We start from the raw sequence: 25279 nt of genomic DNA on the forward strand, positions 1-25279 counted from the left end.
TTTACGGAACATTGTTGCGTACAGTATTTTACAGAGGATGACATTTTTAATTGACATTTTCTGCGACGCGTTTGTGTGGCAGCAGAATAACAGCACCGTTGACCTTTAGAGAACTACGACTCTATTGCTGACCGCTATGTATGTATATGTATTCCCTGACTACGCCTATATAAGACTACACACTGTGAGTCAGTCCAATGTCGAAAGCCATTATGTGACTATATTGATCATGCTAATGAAGCAAAAAAGCTACCTAAGTATGCAGACGGGAAGGTCAAGCAGTGGCACAATTGACAAGTAAGTGTCAAGGACGGGATGGATGGAGATTGATCGAGTGTGTCTGTGTTTTCGTGTGTTTTTGTGTGTTGAAAACCAAAGACACATATAGAACATGTGTTTTAGAAAAGGTTTTTGGTCTTGTTTGTAAAAAATAAGGCTACTATTGGTACCAATACGCAAACACTGTTTTAATTAACTGCGACTTTTTGCTGCGAGGGAAAAGTCAGTGGATTAACTATGTTGCTTGACGTGTGATGAATGCTGTCACCTTGTGGCGTCCCTGCTGAGATGGGGCGCGTGCAAGAATTTATCTCCACACTGACAAAAATGTAAAGCAGCAGCCAGAAAATGTCAGAACTGGGAATAGTGAACAGACGGCAGAGTGCTGCCGTGGCGGCCGGGCGTCTTTTGTACATGCGTATCGGGAGTGAATGTCAGAGGGAAGACGTGTTCTTCCCCCTTGCCACAGATAAATCACATTGATCAGGCGTACTATAGGATGAGCCATGAGGTACGATGGAGGAGTGCCATACATCTGCTGTTGCTTTCCTTCGCAGGGGGACATTATCCTCCTGGAGCTGCAGGTCTGTAATTAGGAGAGTAGAAACTCACTCTAAGTTTGTTAGTAAGAACACCTGAAAGATATTCCAGAAAAGGGTTTACAGGCATGCAGATTTTAAGTACATCTATTTTTCTTTCTTGACTGACTGTTCTTTTAATTACTCTTACAAATATCACGCACAAGATGCTTAAAATAGTGAATAATTTCCACTCTATTCATTTGACTTCACACGAGCTTAGAACATTCTTAATGTCTTTAAAAACTAAACATGGCTCCACAAGAACTATTGAGTACGAACTACTAATCTGCCAGGTCTGGATCTCGTTTTTTTTTATTTATTTTTTTTTATGTGATGCCACTGCGTGAATGGATTTCTGAGTAAAAGGGTAAAAACGCTGAGTGGAAGAGGAGGGAGCGGCGGGGTTGGTAGATTCCTGCTGACTTGCAACATGAACAATGGAAGGCTCGGCGCTGAGAACAACTCATCACTTTACAAAACACACACTGGGCTGTGTTCACACCTGCAGCTTGGCTTCACTGGGTCAGACCAAAGTGTGGGGAGAGACGGCTCATTGTTGATGCTCACTTTTAGTTTACTTGGTGTTTGTACTAACTTATGACAAATGGTTTTCTGCAAACAGCAGATGGACAGAGAAGTAACACATTGGACACTAATGTGTGGTGCAGTACGTAAAGCCAAACAAAACAGACACAATTAAATTTGCCAGTTTAAAAAAATACATTCCCAAAATGCATTACTGTGAAAACAGTTTTCTCATACACTTATACGTCCCAGTCTGTTTCACTGCCTAATGGTGGAGCCTTTGAGATTTTCTATGAGAAATTATGTCATCTGCATCTTCCCTGTCTGCAAAGATCTGATTTCTGTGACTTCAGACTAGAAAACAGCAATAAAACTTCAGTTCAAAGTTAAAGTTAAATAAATAGTGAAACATTAGTCTAGGAATTAGTACGGGACAACTCTAAATTTGTCCCCTTGTTCACAAGACAAGCGGTTGTAACTGGGACACCAGAGAAGTGCCATCGTAACTCTTCTTAAAGTAGTGGTAATACTGTTTAATATCTTGTCGTATATGCTCTTGTACGGGTCTAAACATGGCGGGATAAAGTGTATTTAGTGGAACATAATGTAATTTCATGTTGTTTGATACATTCCCAGTCCCAGTCAGTGCTGGTATACTGGGATCAGTGGAGTGTGTCTACTTATAATTTTTTTCCCAATATTAAGGGACTAACTAACAATCTAAGATTTAAATTTCCATAATGTGTGAGTGCGGCCAAATGGTTAAAATGACGTCAGACGAAATAATCAAAATAGGTCAAGTGCAATAATTTTGCACATCCAGGTGAGTAAAGCATTTCCATATCTGCATGAAATTATGTTACATTATTTGGGTCACCGCTGCGATGCTGAGTTGCAGTTGCATTAATGCTGTTGCAGTGGGGCAAAAGTAAAATCTGCAGCACCATGCTGCAGGATTTTTAGACATGTCCAATAAAAATCTGTGGCAGGCTGGCTTACAGGCGATCAAAATGTGTCTTAAGTGAGTTGGAAAGGTGAGGTGGGAGTGTTAATTTCCAGAGAGATGCCCAAAGCCATTAAAACAATAATCAGATACCCAATAGTGTAACAGCCCATCCACTTGACCAAATAGTAAGTTATTAGGATGTAGACGGTGATGGATGCTAGGGGAAATGTAGCAGCATGTCATAGATTATATCCAAGCAGTCCTTTGTGATTGCAATTTTTACACACTCTAAAGTTGCAGTGATTATTGTGACTGGGTATATTTGTGCAGAACTACATTTGTGTATTTTCAGTCTTAATTGCTACTGGAAAAACCTACTTCTTTCTCGATGCAGGAGGGCATTTAGACCTGTCCAAGGTCTAAATAGAGCTAATTGATATCAAATGACAGCTCATAGTATTCTCAGAGCGTTCCCCGCCCCCAACTCCACTCCCCAGTTAGACCCTCTGTCATCACTTCACTACATCTGTGAGCCACAGCATTTTTTAATCTTTCCCTGAGTTAATTGTTACAGGGCTGTCATTACCGCATTTGGTACAATCGTCAGCTTTCTTTTAACACTAACGATTAATTCCTGGCCACTATCTAGTTTACGCGTTTAACGAGAACGTCAAACTCTATTGTGATATTTAGCTACACGTAATGAACAGCAGATGGGATTTTGCTCAAATCTGACGGAACCAATTGTCGTGGAATCAAGTCTGTAAGTTTCTGCTTCTCTTAAATCTAATATATAATTGAAAGGCCTCTTATGCCGGTTGTGTATCGCCAGCAGAAACATTGCCGTAAGTTTCTGCTAAGTTAAACATGCTTAGTTTGTCTTGCCAATAACTATTCTGTGCACTCAAAGCTGAATTTGAATGGAGGAGATGTAGAAAGAGGAGTCGATGGGATGTGGGGAATCTGAGGGAAAGCCTGACAGTGTGTGGTACCCTGAGGGACTCCCAGCTATCTTTTATTCACACTAATTAGCTTTCTAACTAAATTAACTTCCTACCCCACAATTTGCAGAGAAAGACATTTCTAATGCGCACACACCCTGACTATAAATTCATGCATACACAACCAAAAGAATCTTAATTTATGCATATACATGTGTGAAAATGGGCCAGTACTCTAATTATGTATAACAGCAGCCCATTATTGTTTTTCCACTCCCAGTTTGCCTTGATTTACAAATACAATTATGAGCGTATATTAAGTTTTTTTCATGTACATTAATGTACTACATGACCACTTAATTACCCTTTCTGTTCATATGTGAAATACTTTCTACATGAGATGAAAGGTCATAAGGTGTAGCAAGGACAGCTCATTTGTTCAATTCCAGTTCGTTATCTAGACACTCTAAAAACTGTCACTACATAAAAATAAAGAAACTTTCTCTCATTTACATGGACTCCTCTGGTATCATTTCTACTGGGTCAATCATTGAACAGAATGATGACGCCAATTTTCTGCGCTGTTGTAGAGTTGCTCTAGTTTTAGCAATGGCAGCAGAGGAAGCTTGGTACTTTTCTGGTTGTTTACATCACATGCCATTTTCAGTAAGCTATTATTATTATCGAGCTGGTGCATTACAATGTTGTAGGACAGAGGGTACCTCTGCCCTGACACAAAGCCTTACTTTAGTTCATTTTAAGGAAAAATGAAGGTTCTTCAATGAAGCTGTGATAAACTGATCCGAGGGAAACCTTTGCAGTAAGGAGAAACAAGGGAAAGGTCATTGCGGTGGATGGAAGAAGGGCAGTCTCTGCAGTTTTGCATTCCAGCCACAACACAATCTCAGAACTACGCTAGACAGTCCTTGTGCTGCCACCAGATGTATTAAATGTGTTAAATGCAGGTTAAATAAAATGTTATCACTACTTTCTGTCCACAAGACAGCCATGCTGAAGTTTGAAAAACAAGAGAGAAACACAGTTTTTGAGTCAGAAATCTGACTTCAGAAGATGTTCTAGTTGATTTCTTTTAATTGCATAAGCATTAGGCTAACTTTCTATGTGGTCTATTCTATAAATATGGGCATAATGGGTTTGGTTTTGATATCTTACTTTTGATTAATTTGGAATTCAGTGAATAACTCAGTAAAACTACCAACATCTGTTCTTTTCAAGCATATTTGTTAAGCCCCGTTTTCCTAATTTGCTCCATTTTAAGCTAAATAAAGATGTTTTAATGGTCCTTATTTTGACTTGGGTGTACATTAAGCAAAACCCTGTCATAAATTAAAATGTTGGCATGTTGTTTTCCTATACAGATGGCAAATATGATGATTTATTCTAAGCCCTTTTGGGTTTTTTAAAAATTTTTACAGGCACCTTTTTTGGAAACACACCATTTGGTGAATGTGTGGACGGCTTTTGTAGGCATGTGTTTGCCTGTGCGCTCCATACAGGTGAATAATTCACAGCTTTGCTGACGCTATAGAAATTTAATGAGGCTCTGTCAGAGTGAGGAGTAGTGGAAAGTTTCAGTGGGATCAATAAAACAGATTTCATTCTCAATCTGCTTTATTGATGACTTCTGCTGACCAGGAAAAAGATGTCTCAGACCTGTTCTCTGAACCTCTTTCTTTTTTTTTTTTAAGTGTCAGCCAGTTTTCAGATTTTAGATTTGTTCTTTTTCAAGTGAAAACTGTCAAAAAAATGTATGGAAAAATGAAGTTTGAAAAGTGAAAGCTTTATGTAGACATCTTGGGAGAACTTTTTTACTTTATCACAACGGTGCTATATTCTGAGCTGTTTAAACTGGTGACACCCCTTCATAGATTTAATGAGCAACAAGGGCAAATTTAGAGTTCAGCGCCTTGACCAAGGACAAACGCAGGCCACGCAGTGAACATGTTCACCAAGCACTAACAGCACAAAACCTTTAGAAGCTCCTCAACTTCTGTAGTGAATTTACAGAAGTCAGTTTCACACAACTTTTCGGTGCCATTCACAAGACTTCAGAGCCTTATCTTTCACCCAAAGTTGTGCATCGGTTATACTTTTATATTTCGAAAATACTTTTGAAAATTTAAGGCTAAAATAATTGGAGAAATACTGCAAATTAAAGATGTTTGACTTGGTTATGCAACACAAGGTTTCCTGTTTCTGGTGCTGTTATCGTGTGGAAATCCTCCGGGTTGGTACCAGCCTTTTTCACTCCCTTTGGACTGCAATTAAGCTGGTTGGAGTGATGTGATGCCAGAGGCCTTAGTACGAGCTACTTCACACAGGTCCACAGAGAAATAACAGAACTTACCTCTCTCAAACTCTGTCTTACTCAACCTGCCATCAGACCCTCTGTTTGATTTCTTCTTTTCTTTCCGTCTCATACTTTCCTCACTTTCCGTCGCTGGGCTTTCGCTTTGCTTTCAGTTGTTTTTCCTTCGTCCCTGTCTCACTCTCGCTGCTTCTTCTATTTTGTTGACGTTGTTTTCCTAGCTGACTAATTTAAATAAACTGCCAGGGTTTAAATGAATTATTGATCATGGTGCAGGCTTTTAGAGGAAGACTAAGGTCCTATTAATCGTGTTGTGCATTGGATTACAGTTATCTTTTAATTAGTCAACGAAAAGGCTGGACTGAATCCTTACTACACAGCATCCTGCCATAGCTAATTTAGCAAAACGCAAAGTAAACTGAAAATGAAATGAATGTGTTCTTGAACGGGTTTGTACATTTGCAAAACACAGTGTGTCAAAACTAAATAAGCAAAGCTTTTCTTTGGGCTACTATTTAATAGTGTTTTTCACATGATAACAATGAACTCACACCGTCGTCTGAATAAGACCTCGGATGGATGTGTTTATTTTACAGTCTGAACTATAAGAAGAAAAGTAATAATGGAAAAAAAGACAATTACAACATTATGCTCTTTCATATTCTCCCTGCGTAAATTTCTGGCGTACAAAAGGCTTCCGTTGTCAAATACGGCATCATGTTCATGCGTTTGATTTTCCTCTTACTGAATGTCATGTTTCAGGACATGATGAATATGGCAGCCTTAGCATCTTAACTACAGATAGCACACAGAGCGTTTTAGGCTTCAGAGGATTTCAGGATCACTGCCTAATAAAGATCTTTTACATTTTAATCTGCACAGGTTTTCCAATTTTCCAAAAGGATGTTCAGTCACACGGTTCAGTTTCCTTAATTTATTCAATGACTACAGATTAATTTCCCTTTGCCATTGATTTTTAGCTCTTGCAGTATATGGACTCTATTGATCCACACCTCTCTGTCCTTTCTTCATCTTCCTCCTTATCTGATGCAAACCTCCTCATGATGGCAGAGGTGGCCATATAAACGAGGACAGACTAAGAACAGGAAGAGGTATGCAAGAACAAGAACAAGGATGTGCAAAGAAAAATAAAAAATCCAAGACTATTATGTCATTTTGTTTACAGATAAAGAAATGCTAAATAAAGTCATTTTCTTGTCCCGTTAGATCGTCAGTTTCTGAAACTAAACAAAAAAAAAAAAAAACGCACACAGAAAAATTAAAAAGTCAGCAAAAAACCTGTTGGGTCTAAATCCTTGAGGGTTAAAGTACAATTAGGTCATATTGCTATGAACATGTAGAAAAGTGAATAAATCCACAGAGCAGTGGCAGACAGCTACTCACATCAACTAGTTTAAGATAATTTTTCACAACTACACTCACATTTATTACAAAAATTAAAAACACACAATCATCTGCAAAACTATGAGCTTCGTTGTGGGTCAAAGCAAAAGCAGAAAAAACACACCTACATATCTACAAAACACCAACATGTTTGGGAAATGCAACACTTATACTTAAAAGTGTCAGGAGTGGATGTTACACAGACATATAGATATTTTTAATGGGGTTCAAATAACAGCAGAAGATCCTGTCAGACATGTTTAGCTTAATAAACCATAATGTTTACAATCCACATTTTCATTTTTTTACACAACTGTTGCAGGCACTTGGATAAATTTCTGTTTGGTAGTTTTCTACAACTCCTTTTTCAGACTGCATTGAATGTGGAGTTCTAGTTTGAACTAAAATAAGATACAGATGCCTCTGTTTATCACGGCAGAAGCTGCAAAAGAGGAATGTATTCAACAGGGTAACATTCTCATCAAGTCAGCCATGCTTTAGCTGATACTGAGATTAGTTTCTGTGCATGTAGGCGGCGTGTGTGTATGTGTGTGTGTGTGACAGACTCAGACCCCATACAGTCAAGTGGAGGCTCTCACCTAATGGGAAACTTATCTCTCTTGAACACACGCCGACCGTAACTGACCTTCACCACCTGCTAATTGGCATAGGCAGGTTTTAGCTTTTACGAGACTGCTGTCAAGTGCGTGCATGCCCAAATGCGCATGTGTGTCTTAGATTTCAAGAGGAGAAGTTGAGGAGACGTCTACCCTTGCATCCTTTTCCAATTACCTCATTTAACCCTTTTGGGACCTTTTTTCCCCGCCTCCTCCGCCCAGGAGCACCACTTACTGTGAAGTATCATATTCCTCTTGTTAGCCTGTCACTCCTACCAGTTATAAACCCTCCAATTTCCAGTCTGTTTTCATTCTTTCAACAGTTTTCTTGTGCGTTTTGAGGGCACTTAAAACGCACAATGACAGAGTTGGGTTTAAGCTGCGAGCAGGAATCATTGTCGAAATAGAAAGCAAAAGGATCGTCACACAAGTACGGCAATATATTCCAATCAGTTGAGATCCTGTGTTTTTTGGGAAATTGTCTCCAAATCTCTAAAACTTTTTCAGAATTCCTACACATTTAGTTCAGTACAATAGTTTACTGTGAATGTACCGCAGCTTTTCCAAGAGGGATAAGACTTTAGATATGGAATGGACAGAGTAATCACCGCATAGAAAGAGCTGGGTGAATGATGGACGGATGGACGGATGGTAGATGGATCGGCAATTAGATTAATGGATATGTTTTTAGAAATGAGCGCAGAGAATAAATCTGTAAATTTAAACACATTTTCATACTTTTTCAAACCTGGAAAAATCCTTAATGAAATTCCACACTTTACCAAACCGGAGTCCTTTGCAAAGTCACCAGTATTAGAGGTCCTTTCTAAGAGCAACAGCAAATGCTGATTTTTGCTGCTGCTATAGAATAAAGGAGGAGTGAAGTAAACACCCTCTTCTTTCCTGTGGCTTGTGGAACAAGCTTTAAAAATCTGTTTTTACTCAACTTCCTTCATAAAGAATACCAAAATTAAAAAAAAAAAGATCTCCCGACCTTCAGGATGTTATCTTTGCATCGTTGCATGTTAAAGCAAGCTGTCAGTAAAATCCTTGAATAGCCTAATTTATCTCATGCCACTAATATCTGTCAAGTGCGGTTCTTTGCATTAGAATAAACCCGTCACATTTAACATTTCCAGCGGTGAGAACATTAATCATTGTGGCGGAATGGCCTCAGATCCGATTGCTTTAACTGCTTCCCCTTCAGAAAGGAAAGAAGCAACGATCAAAGCCGGCGCAACCGAGCTTGCCACTTCGTGTCTCCCCGTAATAGGAGAAAGACAACATTACACATCGCTTCCTTCATTCTCTGAATTATTCAGTCGCACCTCAGGCTATTGTCTATTGATGTTTCTGGATTTATCCAATCTACGACTGACAATCCTGACACTGGCTGCGTCTAACACACCCGCCCATACCAGCACTCCTAATCATCACTATTTTATCGTGTGGATGTGTCGGTTTTAATATTCATAGTGAGGAAAGCGCTACAAAGTTGGCCGTGCGGAGATTTCATTTGATATTCTTCCCCAGATGTTGTAAAACATCACTGAGCGATTAGCATACTCCGGTCGGAAGTAATGCAATAATAATTTCATGAGGCCACACCCGCTAATGCAGGAGCATTTTGGGTATTATGGGGCATTAGGCGGAATACTGTTTCTACTGGCTAAATATATGTTCCATTTCCATTTGCAAACAGCAGCTGATTGAAAGTCTTAAAAGCTTTAGTGATTTAAATTTTCGACACAATTCTGATTAACCCCCCAAAAAAAACTCCACTTCTCCAGCTTTTAGGCGCTGTTTTACTTTCACTGTAACACTTAATGGCATGAAAGTAGTTTGACTAAGTCGTTAATCGTGTTTCCAGACCACTTGGTTTCCAATCTCAAATTTGTTGCTTAATGTTCACCAAAAGCCCAACGCTTGCTATTTAGTACAAACAGAATAGTAGTTTAATTTTTGTCCTCGCCACTGAACTCAGCCCACTATGGAGAGCCATTTCAGCCAAAATTAAATAAATAAATAAATGGGTGAAATAAATAAAAAATGAGTAAAATAAATCAAAAAATGAAGAAAATGAGTGAAATAAATAAATAATTTGTTAAATAAATAATTTAGCTTTTTCATTAACCCATTTTTTCATTTATTTATTTTTCATATTATCAATTTCTCAATTTCCCTTTTTTCATTAATCTATTTTTCATTTACCCACTTTTCATTAATCTATTTTTCATTTAACCATTTTTTAATTTAGCTTTTTCATTAACCCCATTTTTCATTTCTTTATTTTTCACATTATCAATTTCCCAATTTCTCTTTTCATTTATCTATTTTTATTTATCCCTTTATCCATTTACCCATTTTTCATTAATTTATTTTTCAATTAACCACTTTTCAATTTCCCTTTTTATTAACCCAATTTTTTCATTTATTTATTTTTCCGATTATCAATTTCTCTATTTCTCTTTTTCATTAATCAATTTTTCATTAATCTATTTTTCATTTGTCCATTTTTTCATTTATCCCTTTATCTATTTACCCATTTTCCATTAATCTATTTTATAATTTAAACATTTTGTTATTTCCTTTTTCCATTACCCTGCTTTTCTATTTCCCTGTTTCATTAATCAATTTCTCATATATCCCTTTTTATTTACCCAATTTTCTTTTATCTATTTTTCATTCAACATTTGTTTGAAAAATCTTTACTTTTCCCATTTTCCAATTCCCCTTATTTATTTAGTATTTCCTTATTTTCTTATTTATCACATTCTATTTCCCCGCAAAACTTAGGGAAAAAATAAATGCAAATGAGGAGAGGCACGTCATCAGGCTACAACTTCCCCAATTGGTTGGTTAGCGTCACACCCATACTTTGCTTCAAGAAAGATGGCGACCTACTAACGGGTTATCAATAAGCTGAAGCTCATTAACTTCATTAGAAAATAGTGTTATTACTCCTGACTTTAGTTTTCGTGTGGCCGCTCAGACAGAACGTGTTTCAGTTGGCGGCTCTCATGGACTCAGAGCTTCACCGTCGGGAGTTTTTATAGTTTGAACGAAGCGGCCGCTGAAGTTGGCTTACGATTGAAGGTTCGGGACACCTTCGTAGCTACCAGCTGTGATCCAACTATAAGGAGCAACTTTACTGTACATCGTAAGTGAACTGCAATATCCAGAGGCAGCTCTACGGAGCATCGAGCTGAAAGAATGAGAGTGGAGAGCCTTGGAGATCTGCATCGGAGGCCATCTTTCAGACATGCACCGCTGCTGTCCGTCCAGGATCCTCCTGTTGCCCAGACGTTACACGGTAAGCTACTAACGCTGATGTTTGTTTTCCAACTACAGTCATATTTAATCAATAGGGCTCAATTACGATCGCGGGAGTTTTTGAGTTGATCTCGGCAATAGGTGACAAACTGAACGCCTCCAGGATGTTGAGACCAGCACGTCCTCTGATCCAATACATCTTATTAAGGATAAAATCAACAAAACGTCTTCAAATTAATGGCCCAACAGGTTGATTAAAGACAGTAAAAAGATAGGAGTGGTTTCGAGTCGATCGCCTTGTTTTACCTTTGTAAACAGACAACCGGAATACAGTGACATTTAGTGAGGGTACAGAATGGAGAATGGATAAAAGCTGAACTCCTGCTACAATCTTTGCGTCTCTTGGTTACTTACATCCCTGAGGTGTGCCAAGTGTGGCCCACATGCATATGCACTGTTGAAAATGAGAAGCTGACATTCACAAATGACATTGAAATAAATTCTAGTCCAACTTCTGGTTTGTTGCGATTCCTCTGGATCCTGTTGGAGGAAAAATATACCAACTTCACAAGATGTGGCTGTAACCTAACTTCTGTCAGTCTGAAGCTTCTCATATTTAGGTCATCAAACCAAAGTTCAGATCTACCATAACTGGTTCCATCGCCACCAGGTCAAAAGTACAGCTTTTTGGCGCAGCACATTCATTAATGTTTCCATCATGTATGTTTTCAGATGCAGTCCATCCTGCAGGCCTCTGGTCTCAGTGTTTCCCTTCAGACTCCCAGTGGGCTCACAGCTTCAGGATGACCAGAGACCTTCAGCTTTCTGGAGCAGGAACACTCGGCCACATGCACTGGTGACACATTCATTTTAAAAAATGTGGCTGTTCTTATACCATTGATATGCATTAACCGTCTGTATTTTACTGTTTTGAATAAACAAACTGATTATTATGAAATCTGTGTTCCTTCTAATCTGTGAAGTTCTAATTTAATCAAATCTCATGTTTTCACGTCCCAGAGACAATAAAATGATCGTTTGTTTGTGGCTTAAAATAAAGGAAGCGATCTTAATAGAACAAAGCTACAAAAATAGAATACAGATTAAAAGTTTTGGACCTGTTTTATTTTTTGGTTTCATTACACTGAAGATTCTTCAACATGAAGCTAAACAGTGAGTGGAGTACCTTGTATGTATGACAACGTAGAAATTAACAAACATGACATATTGGGTTCTTAATAGCAACCCTAGCAGTTATTTTACACAGCTTGGTTTATTGAATAATGATTGTGTTCATTTACGGACGCCTTCAATTGGAAATCTGCAATCTGAAGTATCAATAAAATAGTTTAACCAGTCAGTCCTCAGGTCGTCTGCCCTGCATGTGTCAGGCCTCAGTAAATGTCTGATGGATGAGCTAATGCTATCGTTTGTATCAGGGGCTCTGGAACAAACACTTTAAAATGTTAATGTCTTGTATAACAGAGTGATATAGACAAATGTTTTCATCTCACTGTCATTTCCACTCTATAGCTGAAGTTCATCACATTTCTGGATGTTCTGTGTTTCAGTTAAATTGAAGTTAGCAGGTTTTTAATCAGGGCCACAACACCCTGTGTGTGTTGGGTTTAAGAAAAGAGGCTGCTCTGTTGAGCACCAGCATTCATTTTTCCTCTGATGTTTGGGTGAACTCTTCTCTGTGGAGGTCGGCCGTCTCTCTGGTTCTTTCTGAAGGAGACCCATCAGGAGTTCTGGTGCTGCTCACAGTGCAGACGGTTCTCCTCACTGTTCGCCGTGTCAGGCCTGGTCCCTCTCAGCCAGGATCTCCAGTCATTCTGTTCCTTCACCCTTGAATAAACATAACAGAATATGTTCTGGGTGTTATTTATGATTCATTTGTTAATTGAAACAATGTTTAGTATCAAAATAAGATTAATTTATTTCCTTAACAGTTCCTTCTCCTGTTCCCTCAGAAGGGCAGAGTTTAGGAGTAACTAATTACATTTACTTAAATATAGTTGAGTAACTTTTTGAAACTCAAATGAACTTTTAGGAATACTCTTACTATGCTGAACTTTTTACTTTTACTCAAGTCATTTTATTATGAAGCATCACTATTATTTAAACTAATTTTTCATTTTGTCTTTAAAATACCAAAATTTCCACTGAACTTAATATTTTGGGCCTTCTAATTGTGTATTTTTTTTAGATATGAAATAATTGATAACTTGATCAGTTACTCAGTACTGATCAACTTTTTACCAAATGCTTCTTTACTCTTGTTTAATTTCTTATTCAGCTATGATTTACTTTGAGTAAAAACATGTTGAAGTGCTACTGTTATTCCTGGAGTATAAATTGTGGGTCCTCTGTCCACGTCTAAGGAACAGTAACCACATGTTGAGGCACACGTTGACCAAAAACAGGCAAACTAAGGTGGGCAAGTTATACATACAAAGAAATACTTAAATTAATAGTCATATTTACTTTATATGCATGTGGGCCACACTTGGCACACCTCAGGGATGTAAGTAACCAAGAGACGCAAAGATTGTAGCAGGAGTTCAGCTTTTATCCATTCTCCATTCTGTACCCTCACTAAAGGTCACTGTATTCCGGTTGTCTGTTTACAAAGGTAAAACAAGGCGATCGACTCGAAACCACTCCTATCTTTTTACTGTCTTTAATCAACCTGTTGGGCCATTAATTTGAAGACGTTTTGTTGATTTTATCCTTAATAAGATGTATTGGATCAGAGGACGTGCTGGTCTCAACATCCTGGAGGCGTTCAGTTTGTCACCTATTGCCGAGATCAACTCAAAAACTCCCGCGATCGTAATTGAGCCCTATTGATTAAATATGACTGTAGTTGGAAAACAAACATCAGCGTTAGTAGCTTACCGTGTAACGTCTGGGCAACAGGAGGATCCTGGACGGACAGCAGCGGTGCATGTCTGAAAGATGGCCTCCGATGCAGATCTCCAAGGCTCTCCACTCTCATTCTTTCAGCTCGATGCTCCATAGAGCTGCCTCTGGATATTGCAGTTCACTTACGATGTACAGTAAAGTTGCTCCTTATAGTTGGATCACAGCTGGTAGCTACGAAGGTGTCCCGAACCTTCAATCGTAAGCCAACTTCAGCGGCCGCTTCGTTCAAACTATAAAAACTCCCGACGGTGAAGCTCTGAGTCCATGAGAGCCGCCAACTGAAACACGTTCTGTCTGAGCGGCCACACGAGAACTAAAGTCAGGAGTAATAACACTATTTTCTAATGAAGTTAATGAGCTTCAGCTTATTGATAACCCGTTAGTAGGTCGCCATCTTTCTTGAAGCAAAGTATGGGTGTGACGCTAACCAACCAATTGGGGAAGTTGTAGCCTGATGACGTGCCTCTCCTCATTTGCATTTATTTTTTCCCTAAGTTTTGCGGGGAAATAGAATGTGATAAATAAGAAAATAAGGAAATACTAAATAAATAAGGGGAATTGGAAAATGGGAAAAGTAAAGATTTTTCAAACAAATGTTGAATGAAAAATAGATAAAAGAAAATTGGGTAAATAAAAAAGGGATATATGAGAAATTGATTAATGAAACTGGGAAATAGAAAATCGGGTTAATGGAAAAAGGAAATCACAAAATGTTTAAATTAAAAAATAGATTAATGAAAAATGGGTAAATAGATAAAGGGATAAATGAAAAAATGGACAAATGAAAATAGATTAATGAAAAATAGATTAATGAAAAAGAGAAATAGAGAAATTGATAATCGGAAAAATAAATAAATGAAAAATTGGGTTAATAAAAAGGGAAATTGAAAAGTGGTTAATTGAAAAATAAATTAATGAAAAATGGGTAAATGGATAAAGGGATAAATAAAAAATAGATAAATGAAAAAGAGAAATTGGGAAATTGATAATGTGAAAAATAAAGAAATGAAAAATGGGGATAAAGAAAAAGCTAAATTAAAAAATGGTTAAATGAAAATAGATTAATGAAAAGTGGGTAAATGAAAAATAGATTAATGAAAAAAGGGAAATTGAGAAATTGATAATATGAAAAATAAATAAATGAAAAAATGGGTTAATGAAAAAGCTAAATTATTTATTTAACAAATTATTTATTTATTTCACTCATTTTCTTCATTTTTTGATTTATTTTACTCATTTTTTATTTATTTCACCCATTTATTTATTTATTTAATTTTGGCTGAAATGGCTCTCCATAGCCCACTGAGCTGCTCGCACACTGGAAAAGGACGGTGCACAGAGACTGAACCTAAACATTTAAACGTGGGAGCTCGTCCTTCTGCCGTCGTGTTTTCTACCTAGCTGGACTTTGCTTCAGCGAGTAAGAGCAGCTGTCTCTCAGCAGGTGCGAAGCCCACACACACGCTATGGACAGGAAATAACAGCTTCACCTGGGCCAGCACTCACCTGTGCTGCATCCTGACTCTGTGTCCGCTTCCCTGTGGGAGGGAGAAAGTCTCCAAACCTCAAAACCACACAACCTTTTTCTTTTTTTTTTTTTTCCTGCCTCCTCTCCCTGATGTTTTGCTCTTAGTTTTTGATTAACTAAATATTTTGTTTTTTATTTTTATTTTTTTACAGTTATTCAACAGGTTTCCTTTCTGCAGGGTCAGCAGACACAATGGTTTAGGCTCACTTCGATGCAGCTCTGAGTCTGTGCCTCTCTGTTTGAGCTCAAGGAAGTGCCAGCTGGATGCTGCCTGGATTTTGAATAAACAATCGGTCGCTTGTCCTGTTGACCTCACGTTCTGAAGCACAGACAGAAAACAACGCTGGCAAGAAGTATTGCATTGTTGCGGAGAAACTAAATGTAGATGCGTCTTGTTCAAAGTTTTATGAATACGTGTTACTTAATTTGCTTCCCACATCTAGAGGTCTCGGTGCATCGAGTTCCTGAGTTTCTTTTTTTTATTTGTGAACAAGCACATAAACAGTTGTCTCTGATAAAGTGGCCACTGAGTGTATATCTTATGCTTTCAAAACCAGGACAGAGGCTTTCAGTCTAAAAAACAATTTTAACAAATCCCCCAATGTTCCAGATGAATGTGAATGAACTATAAATGTCCAGCTGGCATAGTCTTAGCCAGGCTTCATTAACTATCCAATGTAATTCTGTTCTCAAATTGAATTACATACAATTGATGGCTATTTTAAGCACGTGGGGGAAAAAAAGCATGTAAAACCAAAACATATGCCTCCCGTAATGATTCAAAAGCTTGTCTAGTTCATGTCACTCACTTGCTGTCGTTGAATATTTTGGTGCGCAATTCTGATGCACCTACATCTCTACAACTGCAAAAGGTTTATTTACATACTCGCCGAGGAATTGGAAAGCTGTCATGTCTACTATTTGTTCTGGTAATTAGTCGCACCTAAAGCAACAATGGCCTAGGTCTGCATGATGTCGACAAAGAGCAGAGTATAAACATTAAAAACAGACATTTGTTTTCTTTAAATGATAAAAAAAATTGTCGTTTTTTTTCCTAGGTGCAACCAATAATCTTACTGTCACCTAAGGAGATACAAAATTTATATATTTATAGAGATTAAACTACAGTTGTGCAGCCAATAAAAAAATGTTTTATTTATAATGCACAATCTCCACTGTTTGTTTAACAGACTGAGCTACAGTCCGACCCTTAAGGCTGCAGATGATGAGCTCTAACAGTCTGTCAGCGACCTTTCTTAGCTTTCTTCCTGATCAAAGTCTTCACTCAGCATCACCCGCAGGTCCCAACCCTCAGTCCTTTACACTCGACGCGCTGGAGAACAAAGGCTAGCTGGAGAAGGACGTGCAGAGGAGACGGGAGAAAGTGAGACCGAAAAAAAGAAGAGAACAGGGATAGATGGGCCTGGGAGGTCATGTTTGATGAGAACTCTGGATCTCCTGCAGATACACAATGAGAAAGGTCGGCTCAGCTCATCCGATACAGAAACGTGAAGGAGGCGGGTAGAGGACAAAAGACCGGGTGGAAACGATCTGAAGACTCGTGAAGAGGAGGAGGAGGAAGGAGGGGAGGAGGAGGAGGGAGGTTGAGACTGAAGGGGAACCTCATCGGACAGGCGAAGCAGCTTCAATTAAGATTGGTCAACAGATAAAAAGCCTCACGTGTTTGTGTGGGACAGTGTGACGACCTCAATCATTGTGGATGTTTGAAGTGAGCAGTGAAAGTGTCCTCTGTGTTATTGTGAGTCCATACATATGCATCAGCTTTTGTGCATCCATGCAGCTGTTCTTTGTGTCTGTATTTTAGAGGCCAGAGGAACGTCAGCAAGCAGTTAACGTGCATAACCTGAGAGCATCCGTACCGAAGTAAGGAAAGTACATGGAGAGTTTGAGCTTTTTAATTTTGTTAGCCATTTTTTTTGCTTCCAGTCACTGTTTAGGTAAGTTAATACTAAAGAATAAATAAATTTTAAAAAAAGTGTCAATATGTTGTAGCAAAGAAATAAAAAACTTTCATCCTCCTTTCATCCTGGAAAGTTTAGACTTTTGTCAAAATAAATATTGTATCGGCCAAAATAAAAAACCATTTACAAGCAGTAGCTTATTTGAAAACAAATTTCCTGTTTTTGTTGATGCTTTAACGCAAAATTGGGTATCACTTTATTTGAAGGGGTGTGCATAAGACTGACATGACACTGTCATAAACATGACGAAACACCTGTCATGAACATAAAGGAGTCTTTATGAATGTTTATGACAGTTGTCATGAAGTGTCATTTGGTAAATAATGACACTTTTAATGCAAAGTTGCTTTAAAAGTTGCATTGAAAGTCCATTAAAAGTGCCAACTTTGCATGATTTTGTAAATTATGATAATTTAATACAATGTTGGCATTTTTAATGGACTTTCAATGCAACTTTTAGAGCAACTTTGCATTAAAAGTGTCATTATTTACAGAATGACACTTCATGACAACTGTCATAAACATTCATAAAGACTCCTTTATGTTCATGACAGGTGTTTCGTCATGTTTATGAAAGTGTCATGTCAGTCTTATGCACACCCCTTCAAATAAAGTGTTACCCAAAATTGTTTGTTAAAATTACTTATGCCCTTCTTAAAAATAAATAGAAAAGGTTTTGGAATTACAGCAATCAAACGCTTTATACCGTGACTCGTTCACACAATCTCTACAACTTCCTGTACAACCACAGGCTTGAAACTCAAAACTATTCTGTACTGGCAAAGTGTCACTGGCAGAAAATGCAAGTGACTATGTTGAAGAAGATGGACAGAAATTATACATTAGATTTTTAATTTTATTATTCGAGCATACACGTGCTGCCAATGAATTTTGACTCTTACCTGCATTCAGATCAGCTTGGGCCCAAAATTATTCACATGTCCAGCAGATGTACATTTAAAATAATCTTTTTTGGTTGTTAGAAAAACCTTGAATCTTAGCCAAGGACAGGGTAGTAGAACATCATCACCCTCACCGTGGCTCGGCTTTTGTGACTCTCCGATGTCTGTCTATTGTTGTCTCTGTCCTTGTCTGTCTTTGTCTGATGTTCTTTTGTCTTGTTTGGTGCTAAGTATAACCACAGTTTCAAGATCAGAAAGGTAAACAATCAGAGTCAGGTACATTATGAAAACAGTCTTATTGACTTTGAGGCGGGGCTTTGTGTGTTTCTGATGTTGCTGAAAAGACAATCGGGATGAAATGATTTTGCGTCTCTTATAATCAAGACTTGCATTTGTAATATGTGAATGCTGATTTCCAAATGGTGATTTAGGGCTTTACCTAATCTATTTATATAAACCTTAATAATAGTTTGCATTTTACATAATTAAAGGAGAATCTTTAAGCAGTTTGTGTCCATCTGTTGGGATGTAATTTCAAACTACACGTCCCCCGGTACCTATTGTGCCTGAAATATGCCGAGCACGACATGCCCTACAGCGAATTCTTGAGATCAGCCAGCTTGGAAAGTTGGCAGGAGTATCAGGCAATGAACAAAATCCTCCCTGTGACATCCACCTGCTAAGCTATTCTGTTCGATTTTGACCCCACGGTTTGTGAGCTACTCTTTAATTGAAGGTACTCTGTGTTGATCTTTCTTTGTCTTGACAGTTCCAGATGTTGCTTCACCATCTAAGAAGACTCCAGGGAGCAGTTTGGAGTCCCAGACAGACAGGTATGTGATGACCTTAAGCCTCATGAAGAGGAAAGTATGTGAGAGCCAATAAAACTAAGGCTGCTGTCAAAGCATGTAGCGTGAGCATGACAGGACTGGGATTCATTTACGAGAAAAAGTGACAACTCTTCTATTTATTTTATCGGATGCATCTCTATGAAATGAAAAACACAATAAAACCAAAATAATTTACTTGTCTGCTTTCACACACATATGAATTGGAGTGACATTTCATTCTTTTTTCAAAGGGTCTAAAATGATGTTGGCCTATCATTTCAAACTGCAGCATCATCTCTTATAGGGTTTTTTCAACAAAGTTTATGAGTTCGTTTATGGAAAGCATCGACAATTCTTCCAAATAAGCATTTGTGAGGTCAGACACTGTCGTGATCCGTGTTTCTATGTGTTTATTTTTGAGTTTCTGTGTGATCCTGATCCCTGTTAGTCCTGTCTCTGCGTCTTTCCCCGTTGATTGTCTCCCAGGTGTGTCTCGTTCCCGTGATTGCCCCGTGTGTATTTAGTCTCACCTGTTGTCTGTGTTCTTCGTCGGGTCCTTGTCTATTGCTGTCCGTCTATTGTTGTCACGCTCCAGTAGAACTGTGAAGTCCTGGTTTGTGTCCGCTCTTATTTAGTCCTTCAAGTCAGTTGCTATCGGATTTAGCTGTGTGCTTGTTTTCCTGCTGAGCTGCCTGTCCTGGACTCCGAGCATTATTTATCAATAAATTCATCATTTCATCTATATCCTGGGTCCCACGTTTCTCCTCACCACTTCCAACCTACCACACCTTATGACAGACACTGATGTTGGGCGAAAAACCGGCCTCCTCTTTGATTCATCTGAAAAGTGTACCATTATTTTGAGTTTGGGTGTCTCTTCAGGCCAGATAAATTCGTCCACTCAAACACTCTTATACATACACATACACATTTTACATTATGGACCTTGCTTTATGTTCTGGTTCACTGTCATTTATGGAAAGAAACGGGGATTCAGGAATCGAGGGATTTAGGAAGATAGATTTTTATACATAAAAATGAGAACATGCCAATGAATTGATCTTTGCCCTGGCAAAGCACAAAACAGAACATGGAATATAACACTAAATAATGAGTCGAAATTTTAAGGTTTCTAATAATTTTTAAGTCTCTATGGTGGACTGTATTAACAGCATTTTGGCACTGGGATGGAGGCGTTCATATACTGTAAATTAACTATAATTTAGCAATTACAAAAGTAGTTTCTCAGCTGACTTTACATTAAATTAAAATCCTTTTTATTAAGGAACTAAGGCACCATGCCCAACACCTGACAGCTTCACTCCATAATCCCCTCTGCACTAAACTTTAGATCTGACATAATGCACTCAGGTAAGTACCGTTCTCCTGATACCTGCCAAACTCAGACGCCTTCATTGCACTGCTAAACAGAGTGGGACGATTTGAAACTCTGGAGAAAATGTTTCCACTCTTCTAGAGTCCAGTGGTGATGTGTTTTGCACTACAGCCCTTTGCATTGAGGCTTGGATGAAGCTGCTCAGCATTGGAAACCCATTTGATAAAGCTGTCTGCACTATTGACGAGCTAATCTGAATTCTTGAACACATGAAGCTTGAAGGTCTGAAATTAGACTCTGGAAAGTTAGTGACCTCTATGCACCTCAGCACCCTTTGACTTCACTAACGAGGAAATTTCCAACTGGACTCCATGCACAGGTGGGCGTCCTGTCACGGTCCACACTGGAACTGCCTAAGCCCCTGAGAGCGACCCATTCTTCCACAACTGTTCATGGAAGCGGTCTGCATATCGGTGCTGGATTTTGTAAACCTGTAGCAATGAAAGTGAATGAAATGATTTGGATGGGTAAGCAAATATCTTCGGTAATATAGTGTATTATCCTTCCTTCTTTTACTACTGTCATCTCGGAACAAGTCGTATTAAGTTAATAATTGAGTGTTGCGTTTTCCCTCTTTGCGACAGCTCTCAGATCATTTCAAGTTTCTCCCTCTGCAACTTTAATTTCCCCTTTCCTCTGCTTCATTCCACACTATCCTCTGTCCTCTATGTCTCAGCAGCTCTCAGAGGTTATATTCTCCATTCTTCAAGGCTCACTGCTCACAGCGAGGGATCTGTTCTCGCCGCCCACCAGTCTGGGACCTTGAAGACCTGTAACGATGGGTTGCTAGCATGGCTTTATCCTCTTAGACCGAGTGAAAGCGGATAGGATGCGAGGCACAAATCTGCTTTAAGAATATCATTGGAGATTTTTGGTGTTTTTCCTTGTGTGGATAAATAAAAGATATAATTCCTTTCTGGCCTGTGGTGGGCCACAACTAAACAGCTTGTGTGTTTTAATGTTTCCATTAAAGTCTCTGCTGTGTGGTTTTTACTATGAAATAATTATCAGTGTTAAATATAAATAAATTAGATTTAAAACAAGCTAAACATTCTGTGGTGGAAACAGCGCAGCAAGCAAATACGACAGTTTTAGCTGCTTTAAATTCAGATGTTGGGCGAAAAAGCCGCAGAGAAGGTACAGAGTCCGGGTTAACAGAATTAGCGTTGCATCCTTAACGGAGTGGTGGTGTGCCAGCAGCCAGGCGCAACTGTTGCAGAGCAGAGCAGCAGTAAATGTAAATGCTGTTACCCTGCAGAGTCCTAGAGTGCTGTGTTCCTAGTGGCTTTAGGGGAGGACAGAGCTGTCTGAAACAAGGCTTAGCCGTTAGTTCTGTTGGTGTCCCATTGCTATTCTCGCTCTTTACAAGTATCTTTCTAGCAGGAACACCTTTCGGTCAGTCTTTGCATCCTTTCCCTGGGGGGATCTCTATCTGTGAAGACTGAGTAGCTTTTGTTAGAAAAATACTTACAAAACTTCACGTTTTTCAGTAACTCTGCGATGTTTTTGTGATATTTTTTTATTACTAAGCGATTAAACAAAACAGATTCCTCTGTGCGAAGAGTCTTTTAGCTGTTGTTGTTATGATCCTGGTTTGGTTATGTTTCCCTGTGCTACTGTCAGTGTTTGCTTCTCCTCAAATGCGGGGCTCAATGGTCTGTGATGAAACATGTTTACTGATAAACGCTATAGAGTACTGTGTGCCACTAAGTTAATCAGAAATGAACTGATTATAGGTCCACACCGTTGTCCCCAGAAGTGTCAGGAGTTCTAATAAATAGTTTATACGTAACACTTTCATTTTGTTTCAAGTGTTACAATAATGTTGGATATTGAAATCAGGACTGAGCAGAGACTTTCTAGTTGAATTTCAACTTGCAGTCACATTTTAAAAATTTTTTTTTTTTTAGTTCTGACAAAAATCTCACAAGATCCTCACAAACAGAAAACATGGCCTCCCATGTAATGTTGTGTCACTGAAATTGCTTTATCTGGCACTTATTTATGTCCTTATGACAGACAAAATAAAAAGTTTCTGTAGTTTTTTGGAAATGTTCTCCTCTCTTTGGCCTGAAGAGACTTTGTAAGCACTCCTCAAGGTTGGAATATCACCTGTGTGATATCTGATATTGAAATGCTGATCCAACATGTTTATATTTATTTATTGTTGAGGGAAACGGTTGTTTATCCATTGAACATAACACAACACCAACACGAGCAAATCAGTGGAAACGTGTGAGTAAACCCAAAAACCATTTACAGTACCAGTCCACCTCTGCAATTCTGTCATTCTTTGTGAATTTATCCACCTTTGCAGCTTCACTGCACTTAAACTGAGATCTATGCCTTGGTCTCAAACAAAATGGCATTTGCAAATGTATGCGCGAGGCTTTCTTAGCTGAAAAAACAAATGACCCCTATTTTTTATTACATTCCCAGATGAAATAGCTGACAAAGAAATGGACAAAGCAGTAAAAAAAAAGGTAAAAGCAAAACATTGAAGAAAGATGTCTAATAACTTCCTGGAAACAATTGTGAAACCAACCACAGTATGTGATTACACAGTATTTAGCATGTACCTTACAGGGGTACTTAATAATAAGGTGACAAGATGAAAGTTAAGCCTTAAACTCTGTCTTATAAACGGGGATTTTCTGAGATTCAATATCTGACCATGTTTGAGATTGTATAACATTTTATAAGCATAATATGAGACTGTTTTCTGACTTTCGTCCCCCATCCTGTGACCTTCTCGTTGCAGCTGTGTTTGAAGCCTGTGTGCAAATTAAAATTATGTGATTGATTAGAGTTGGAAGTGATTGTGTTTCCTCACTGATTGTGTTTCAGTTCATTGTGTTTTTCAGAATCGTTGCTTGACCATTCGCACAGCTGTGTTACAGTTTTAAATCCACACGGAGGCATTTCCCAGTTCTCTGAAGGCCACTAAACGCAAGCTTTGAATGGATAAAGGGACCGAAATATTGTTAAGAGAAATATAAATAAATAAAACATTTAATGGACGGGGTTTCAGTTGCAGCTCTGCTCAGCCTCAATCCCCGATCAACCTTCAATCCACAGGGCTCTTTCATCTCACAGAGCAGCCCTGTCTCACCTCAGGGTCGGCTCTCACCTCCATCACTCAGCCTTGTTAGCCATTCACACTTGGCCTGTGAAATCACACTCTCTTCACAGGGGCTCTTCAACATGCCACACTCTTCCTCTCTCTTTCCTGGCCTCCCCCGGTCCCTCTGAGTTCTGACTGACTAAACAATGTATCCATCTCTCCATCGCCTGTAGCAAACAGATGGGGCACTGCCACTCTCTGCCCGTCGTCATTGTCACTCTCCATCTAACCTTGTCGTTTCTTCTGTGGTATGAATCTCTCACTGTAAGCTCTCTCGCTCTATCACAACATCTAAATGATGTTACTGCACTGGTTCAGTCCCAGTTTTACTGTCAACAGCAGCTTCTTCGATTTGCCTATATAGCATTTTAGTGCATGCCTGCAGAGATGCATACCAGAGCCAACTTTCTTCTTTTTTTTTCACAATATAAATATATTGCATTTTCTGTTAATTCAGTGTGTCAATGAAACTGCAAACACAAACTAACTCTTAGTTTGTTTATCTGCAAAGTTAAATGAGGCGACAGAAAAAACTGTTTATTCAAAAATATATTTGCATATACTTCTGCCAAAGCATGACCAAAAAATGGTTTCACGCTTAAGTAAAGACAGAATTTACTATACGTAGCCCTGTCTAAAATATTCATTCCAGACTAAGAAGGCTAAAATTGCTGGAGTTAGTAATTATTGTGTTAATAAATGTACTAAAAACAAATAAAAATGCTGCAACTTAGATTAAAAGTACAGGAATATCTAATACATTTATTAGCTAATAGTTTATAAATGGTCTTAAAAAGTGCTTTAAAGCCACCAAAGGATTTGTCCGGGCCAGGAATTGAACCCAGAACCTTCTTGCTGCAAGGCAACAGCTTATCTCTGTAATCCAGTAATTAACTGCCAAGAGAAAAACATAACAATGGTTTAGTACAAACTTATTTGTTTACAGACATAATTTTGGAGTGGGTTGGGATGAAATGGGAAGATGTGGGTAGGAATTGGAAAAGAGGAGGAGACGATCCGAAGCTTATTTTGAAATTACATCTGTTTATGTACAAAGAACTGTTCACAACATATCAGTTTCTACGATTGGGCAAAATGGTTCAGTCCAAAATAACTCGGTTAAAAATGTGCACATTGCGTTTAGAAGTCTGGTAAACCGTATAAAAAACTTCAATCTGTGCCAACTTTTTAGGCACGTCTGCTTTCCAAAACGAGGCATAAATAATCTTGCTAAATGGCTTGCTGGCTCACAACAGTTGGACGGGATAGCTCACATTTGTGAATCTGTTTAAGTGTGACTAATTACTCTGATGCTGATGATTTGGTCTTAAACTGTTCCAAAGCTCAACCAAACCAGCAGTTGTGGCATTTAGGAACATCTAACAGACAATATGGAGATAGACTGCTCGCTTATTCATTGTAAGCCAACAAGTTATTGCCTGGAGAAATTTTGGTGCCAAGATCTGGAAAGAGATTTTTTTTTTTGGTTGGGGAGGAAGGGAGGAGGTGGGGGAGGCAGAATCTAATCAGCCTCCTACACACTTCACACTGCAGTCAAGCCAACGCAGCTCCGAGACTGATGGTGTAGCCGTGCAGTGCGGTGCAGTGCTGGGCCGTGTTGTGTTGTGCTGCGCGATGCTGTGAGGGATAATGATCCGTGGCTGTGTAAGCCATTAGTGAGTAAGTAGTTATGT

The 25279-nt window shown here is 38.6% G+C and overlaps 1 long non-coding RNA gene across 8 annotated transcripts in view; it reads left to right on the top strand.

The window, feature by feature from the left end:
• Positions 1 to 23978, top strand: part of LOC103462070 (uncharacterized) — a 162591-nt gene extending 138613 nt beyond the window's left edge. For 5 of the 8 annotated variants that reach the window (XR_014086872.1, XR_014086870.1, XR_014086869.1 and 2 more), the window contains 5 exons: positions 16542 to 16735; positions 16816 to 17080; positions 17177 to 17235; positions 19005 to 19068; positions 21141 to 23978. This is a non-coding gene — a long non-coding RNA (uncharacterized LOC103462070). Of the gene's footprint in view, positions 1 to 16541; positions 16736 to 16815; positions 17081 to 17176; positions 17236 to 19004; positions 19069 to 21137 lie in introns of all 8 variants that reach the window. The other 3 variants (XR_014086866.1, XR_014086865.1, XR_014086871.1) reach the window with 3 other exon arrangements.
• The last annotated feature ends 1301 nt before the right edge of the window (positions 23979 to 25279 follow it).

This window comes from Poecilia reticulata, chromosome 3 (genome assembly GCF_904066995.2).
Source record: "Poecilia reticulata chromosome 3, P_reticulata-male-v2, whole genome shotgun sequence".
In the NCBI taxonomy this organism is placed as follows: domain Eukaryota; kingdom Metazoa; phylum Chordata; class Actinopteri; order Cyprinodontiformes; family Poeciliidae; genus Poecilia; species Poecilia reticulata.